At 39.0% G+C, this 7,438-nt stretch overlaps 1 pseudogene across 1 annotated transcript; it reads left to right on the plus strand.

The window, feature by feature from the left end:
• The first annotated feature begins 1,291 nt into the window (after positions 1 to 1,291).
• LOC128598541 (heat shock cognate 71 kDa protein-like) lies at positions 1,292 to 3,246 on the plus strand (annotated as a pseudogene). The gene has a single exon (XR_008383654.1). The product of XR_008383654.1 is annotated as a heat shock cognate 71 kDa protein-like (transcript).
• The last annotated feature ends 4,192 nt before the right edge of the window (positions 3,247 to 7,438 follow it).

A 7,438-nucleotide genomic window follows, 5' to 3' on the forward strand; every position in this document is an offset into this window, starting at 1 on the left:
GTACACCTTGGAATATTATGCAGCCTTAAAGAAAGATGGAGACTTTATCTCTTTCATGTTTACATGGATGGAGCTGGAACATATTCTTCTTAGTAAAGTATCTCAAGAATTGAAGAAAAAGTATCCAATGTACTCAGCCCTACTATGAAACTAATTTAGGGCTTTCACGTGAAAGCTATAACCCAGTTACAACCTAGGAATAGGGGGAAGGGGATAGGGAGGGGAGGGTGGGAGGAGGAGGGTAGAGGCATGGGAATTGGGGGGATTACACCTGCAGTGCATCTTAGAAGGGTATATGTGAAACTTAGTAAATGTGGAATGTAAATGTCTTAGCACAATAACTAGGAAAGTGGCAGGAAGGCTATGTTAACCATTGTGATGAAACATGTCAAACGGTCTACGAAGCTAGTGTATGATGCCCCAGGATCATATCTATGTACACAGATATGATTTAATAATAAAAAAAGACCTGAAACTATAAAAGTACTAGAAGAAAGTGCAGGGAAAACTCTTGAAGGAATTGGCCTGGGCGAATATTTTATGAGGAGGACCCCCCCAGACAATTAAAGCAGCATCAAAAATACATTGCTGGGACCTGATTAAACGAAAAAGCTTCTGTACAGCCAAGAGCATAGGAAGTAAAGCAAGCAGACAGCCCTCAGAATGGGAGAAGATATTTTCAGGTTGTGTCTCCAACAAAGGTTTAATAACCAGAATCCACAGAGAATTCAAACGTATAAGCAAGAAAAGAACAAGTGATCCCATCGCAGGCGGGGCAAGGGACTTGAAGAGAAATTTCTCTGAAGAAGACAGTTGCATGGCCTACAGACCTATGAAAAAATGCTCATCATCCTTAATCATCAGAGAAATGCAAATCAAAACTACTTTGAGATTTCATCTAACTCCAGTAAGAATAGCCCAAATCACAAAACCAGATATGTTGGCAAAAAGGGAACACTTCTACACTGCTGGTGGGAATGCAAATTAATATTGTCCTTTTGGAAATATGTTTGGAGAATACTTAGAGATCTAAAAATACACCTGCAATTTGATCCTATAATTTCTCTACTGGGTATATATGCAGAAGACCAAAAATCACATTATAACAAAGATATTTATACCAGAATGTTTATTGCAACCCAATTTATAATTGCTAAGTCATGGAACAAGCCCAAGTGCCCATCTATCCATGAATGGATTAATAAATTGTGGTAGCTCTCATTGAACGCGGTGGCAGCTCCTAGGTCTTCTGTGTGTTCTATGTAATCCGTGCTGGCTCAATGAGCAAGCAACCATGTCTAAAGGACCTGCGGTTGGTATCAATCTGGGCACCACCTACTCTTGTGTGGGTGTTTTCCAGCATGGAAAAGTAGAGATAATTGCTAGCAATCAGGGAAACCGAACCACTCCAAGTTATGTTGCCTTTACTGACACCGAACGATTGATTGGTGATGCTGCGAAAAATCAAGTTGCAATGAACCCCACCAACACAGTTTTTGATGACAAGCATCTGATTGGATGCAGGTTTGATGATGCTGTTGTCCAGTCTGATATGAAACATTGGCCTTTCGTGGTGGTGAATGATGCAGGCAGACCCAAGGTCCAAGTAGAATACAAAGGAGAGACAAAAAGTTTCTATCCAGAGGAGGTGTCATCCATGGTTCTGACAAAGATGAAGGAAATTGCAGAAGCCTATCTTGGAAAGACTGTTACCAATGCTGTGGTCACAGTACCAGCTTACTTCAATGATTCTCAGCATCAGGCTACCAAAGATGCTGAAACTATTGCTGGTCTCAATGTTCCTAGGATTATAAACGAGCCAACTGCTGCTGCTATTGCTTATGGCTTAGACAAAAAGGTTGGAGCTGAAAGAAATGTGCTAATTTTTGACCTTGGAGGTGGCACTTTTGATGTTTCAATCCTCACTATTGAGGATGGAATCTTTGAGGTCAAATATACAGCTGGAGATACTCACTTGGGTGGTAAAGACTTTGACAACCGAATGGTCAACCATTTTATTGCTGAATTTAAGTGCAAACATAAGAAGGACATCAGTGAGAACGAAAGAGCTGTCCGTCACCTCCGTACTGCTTGCAAACGAGCTAAGCTTACCCCATCTTCCAGCACCCAGGCCAGTATTGAGATTGATTCCCTTTACGAAGGAATTGACTTCTATACCTCCATTACCTGTGCCCGATTTGAAGAATTGAATGCTGATCTGTTCCGTGGCACCCTGGACCCTGTAGAGAAAGCCCTTCTAGATGCCAAACTTGACAAGTCACAGATTCATGACATTGTCCTGGTTGGTGGTTCTACCCGTATCCCCAAGATTCAAAAGCTTCTCCAAGACTTCTTCAATGGAAAAGAACTGAATAAGAGCATCAACCCCAATGAGGCTGTTGCTTACAGTGCAGCTGTCCAAGCGGCCATCCTATCTGGTGACAAATCCAAGAATGTTCAAGATTTGCTACTATTGGATGTCACTCCTCTTTCTCTGGGTATTAAGACTGCTGGTGGAGTTATGACTGTGCTCTTTAAGTGCAATACTACTATTCCTACCAAACAGACACAGACCTTCACTACCCACTCTGACAACCAGCCGGGTGTGCTCATCCAGGTTTATGAAGGTGAGTGTGCCACGACCAAGGATAACAATTTGCTTGGCAAGTTTGAACTTACAGGCATACCTCCTGCTCCCCGTGGTGTTCCTCAGATTGAAGTCACTTTTGATATTGATGCCAATGGCATTCTCAGTGTCTCTGCTGTGGATAAGAGTACAGGAAAAGAAAATGAGATTACCATCACTAATGACAGGGATGTTTGAGCAAGGAAGACATTGAACGTATGGTCCAGGAAGCTGAGAAGTACAAGGCTGAAGATGAGAAGCAGAGGGACAAGGTTTCTTCAAAGAATTCACTTGAATCCTATGCATTCAACATGAAAGCAACTGTTGAAGATGAGAAACTACAAGGCAAGATAAATGATGAGGACAAACAGAAGATTCTTGACAAGTGTAATGAAATTATCAATTGGCTTGATAAGAACCAGACTGCAGAGAAGGAAGAATTTGAACATCAGCAGAAGGAGCTGTAGAAAGTCTGCAACCCCATCATTACCAAAGTCTACCAGAGGACAGGAGGAATGCCAGGGAGCATGCCTGGAGGAATACCTGGCGGCTTCCCTGGTGGTGGCGCTCCTCCTTCTGGTGGTGCTTCCTCTGGCCCCACCATTGAAGAGGTTGATTAAGCCAGCCCAAGTGTAGACGTAGCATTCTTCCACACTGTAAAATATTGAAGGATCCAAATTTGTAGAAAATTACGTGGCAGATTTAAAGTTGGGCTGCTATAGTGAATTACTGGGCATTCTCAATACTTGAATATGGAACATGTGCACAGGGGAAGGAAATAACATTGTACTTTAAAAGTACTGTATTGTAAGTGGAAAATGCAATGTCTTAAATAAAGCTGTATTTAAAATTGCAAAAAAAATAAAAAAAAATAAATTGTGGTATATGTACACCATGGAATATTATGCAGACTTAAACAAAGATGGTGATCTTACCTCTTTCATGATTACATGGATGGAGTTGTAAAATATTCTTCTTAGCAAAGTATCTCAAGAATGGAAGAAAAAGTATCCAATGTACTCAGCCTTACTATGAAACTAATTTTTTTTTTTTTATTGTTGGGGATTCATTGAGGGTAAAATAAGCCAGGTTACACTGATTGCAATTGTTAGGTAAAGTCCCTCTTGCAATCATGTCTTGCCCCCATAAAGTGTGACACACACCAAGGCCCCACTCCCATCCGTCCATCCCTCTTTCTGCTTTTCCTCCCCCCCATAACATTGATTGTCCTCATATCAAAATTGAGTACATAGGATTCATTCTTGTGATGCTTTACTAAGAATAATGTCTTCCACTTCCATCCAGGTTAATACGAAGGATGTAAAGTCTCCATTTTTTTTTTTTTTTAAAAGCTGAGTAGTATTCCATGGTATACATATACCACAGCTTGTTAATCCATTCCTGGGTTGGTAGGCATTTAGGCTGTTTCCACATTTTGGCGATTGTAAATTGAGCTGCAATAAACAATCTAGTACAAGTCTCCTTATAATAAAAGGATTTTTTTCCTTCTGGGTAGATGTCCAGTAATGGGATTGCAGGATCAAATGGGAGGTCTAGCTTGAGTGCTTTGAGGTTTCTCCATACTTCCTTCCAGAAAGGTTGTAATAGCTTGCAGTCCCACCAACAGTGTAAAAGTGTTCCATTCTCTCCACATCCATGCCAGCATCTGCAGTTTTAAGATTTTGTGATGTGGGCCATTCTCACTGGGGTTAGATGATATCTTAGGGTTGTTTTGATTTGCATTTCTCTACTATATAGAGATGATGAACACTTCTTCATGTGTTCGTTAGCCATTCATCTGTCATCTTTGGAGAAGGTTCCATTCAGGTTTCTTGCCCATTGATATATGGGATTGTTGGCTTTTTTCATGTGGATTAATTTGAGTTCTCTATGATCCTAGTTATCAAGCTTTTGTCTGATTGAAAATATGCAAAAATCCTTTCCCATTGTGTAGGTTGTCTGTTTGCTTTGGTTATTGTCTCCTTAGCTGTACAGAAACTTTTCAGTTTAATGAAGTCCCATTTGTTTATTTTTGTTGTTGTTGCAATTGCCATGGCAGTCTTCTTCATGAAGTCTTTCCCCAGGCCAATATCTTCCAGTGTTTTTCCTATGCTTTTTTTGAGGATTTTTATGGTTTCATGCCTTAAATTTAAGTCCTTTATCCATTTTGAATCAATTTTTGTGAGCGAGGAAATGTGTGGGTCCAGTTTCATTCTTTTACATGTAGACATCCAGTTCTCCCAATACCGTTTATTGAATAGGGAGTCTTTCCCCCAAGGTATGTTCTTGTTTGGTTTATCGAAGATTAGGTGGTTGTAAGATGTTAGTTTCATTTCTTGGTTTTCAATTCGATTCCAAGTGTCTATGTCTCTGTTTTTGTGCCAGTACCATGCTGCCTTGAGCACTATGGTTTTGTAGTACAGACTAAAATCTGGTATGCTGATGCCCCCAGCTTTATTTTTATTCCTAAGAACTGCCTTAGCTATACGGGGTTTTTTCTGGTTCCATACAAAACGCAGAATCATTTTCTCCAAATCTTGAAAGTACAATGTTGGTATTTTGATAGGAGTGGAATTGAATAGGTAGATTACTTAGGGAAGTATAGACAATTTAAAAATGTTGATACTTCCCCTCCACGAGCATGGTATGTTCTTCCATTTGTTAATATCCTCTGCTATTTCCTTTCTGAAGATTTCATAGTTTTCTTTATAGAGGTCCTTCACCTCCTTCGTTAGGTATATTCCTAGGTATTTCATTTTCTTTGAGACTATGGTGAAGGGAGTTGTGTCCTTAATTAGCTTCTCATCTTGACTGTTGTTGGTGTATACAAAGGCTACTGACTTGTGGACATTGATTTTATATCCTGAAATATTACTGTTTTTTTTGATGACTTCTAGGAGTCTTGTGGTTGAGTCTTTGGGGTTCTCTAAGTATAAGATCATGTCATCAGCAAAGAGGGAGAGTTTGACCTCCTCTACTCCCATTTGGATTCCCTTTATTTCCTTGACTTGCCTAATTGTATTGGCTAGAACTTCCAGCACTATGTTGAATAGTAAAGGTGATGGAGGACAACCTTGTCTGGTTCCAGTTCTAAGAGGAAAAGCTTTCAGTTTTACTCCATTCAGTAAAATATTAGCTGTCTGTCATAGATAGCTTCATCAGTTTTAGAAATGTGCCACCTCTCCCTATACTCTTCGGTGTTCTAATTAGAAAAGGATGCTGGATTTTATCAAATGCTTTTTCTGCTTCTATTGAGAGGATCACATGATCTTTATTTTTGCCTCTGTTAATATTGTGGATAACGTTTATGGACTTGCGTATGTTAAACCAGCCTTACATCCCTGGGATGAAGCCTACTTGATCATGATGTGTGACTTTTTTGATGATAAGCTGTAATCTATTGGCTAGGATTTTGTTGAGAATTTTTGCATCTATATTCATGAGTGAGATTGGTCTGAAATTCTCCTTTTTGTTTGTGTCTTTTCCTGGTTTTGGTATCAGGGTCATGTTTGCTTCATAGAATGTGTTGGGGAAGATTCCTTCTTCCTCAATTTTTTGGAATCATTTCTGCAATACATGAATAAGCTCTTCCTTGAAGGTTTATTAGAATTCTGGTGTGAAGCCATCTGGACCAGGGCATTTTTTGGTTGGAAGATTTTTTATTGTTTCTTTGATCTCAGCGCTTGAAATTGGTCTGTTCAGGAGCTCCATTTCTTCCTGGCTAAGTCTAGGGAGAGGGTGTGATTCCAAATATTGATCCATTTCCTTCACATTGTCAAATTTCTGGACATAGAGCTTCTGGTAGTATTCAGAGATGATCTCTTGTATCTCTGTGGGATCAGTTGTTATTTCCCCTTTATCATTTCTGATTGAGATTACTAGAGATATTACTTTTCTATCTCTAGTTAGTCTGGCCAATGGTTTATCTATTTTATTTATTTTTTCAAAAAACCAACTCCTTGTTTCATTAATTTTCTGAATGATTCTTTTGTTTTCAATTTTATTGATCTCTGATTTGATTTTGGATATTTCTTTTCTTCTACTGAGTTTAGGCTTCGATTGTTCTTCTTTTTCCAATTCCATAAGATGGCTTGTAAGTTTGTTAATGCGCTTTCCTTCTGTTTATTGAATGTAGGCATCTAAAGCAATGAATTTTCCTCTCAAAATTGCTTTTGCAGTATCCCACAGATTTTGGTAGCTTGTGTCTTCATTGTTGTTATGCTCAAAGCAGTTAATGATTTCCTGTTTTATTTCTTCCTGCACCCATCTGTTATTCAACAGAAGATTGTTTAATTTCCATGCCTTTGGGTGGGGTCGAGCGTTTTTGTTAGAGTTGAGTTCCACTTTTAGTGCCTTATGGTCTGGGAAGATACAAGGTAAAATTTCAATTCTTTTGATTCTGTTGATATTTGTTTTGTGCCCCAGGGTATGATCAATTTTGGAGAATGTTCCATGGGGTGATGAGAAGAATGTATATTCTTTATCTTTGGTATGGAGTGTTCTATATGCGTCTATCAAGGACAGTTGTTCTAGGGTCTCATTTAAATCTCTTATATCTTTGTTTATTTTCTGTTTAGAGGATCTGTCCAGCTCTGTAAGAGGAGTGTTAAAGTCCCCTGTTATGATGGTATTATCAGATATCATATTGCTCAGACTGAGTAAGGTCTGTTTCAAGAATCTGGGAGCATTTAAATTGAGTGCATAAATATTTAGAATTGAAACGCCTTCTTGTTGTATTTTTCCCTTGACCAATATAAAGTGAGCATCTTTGTCTTTTTTGACTTTAGTTGCTTTAAATCCACATGTATCTGA

The sequence above is a fragment of the Nycticebus coucang genome, chromosome 11 (genome assembly GCF_027406575.1).
Source record: "Nycticebus coucang isolate mNycCou1 chromosome 11, mNycCou1.pri, whole genome shotgun sequence".
NCBI classification, from domain to species: domain Eukaryota; kingdom Metazoa; phylum Chordata; class Mammalia; order Primates; family Lorisidae; genus Nycticebus; species Nycticebus coucang.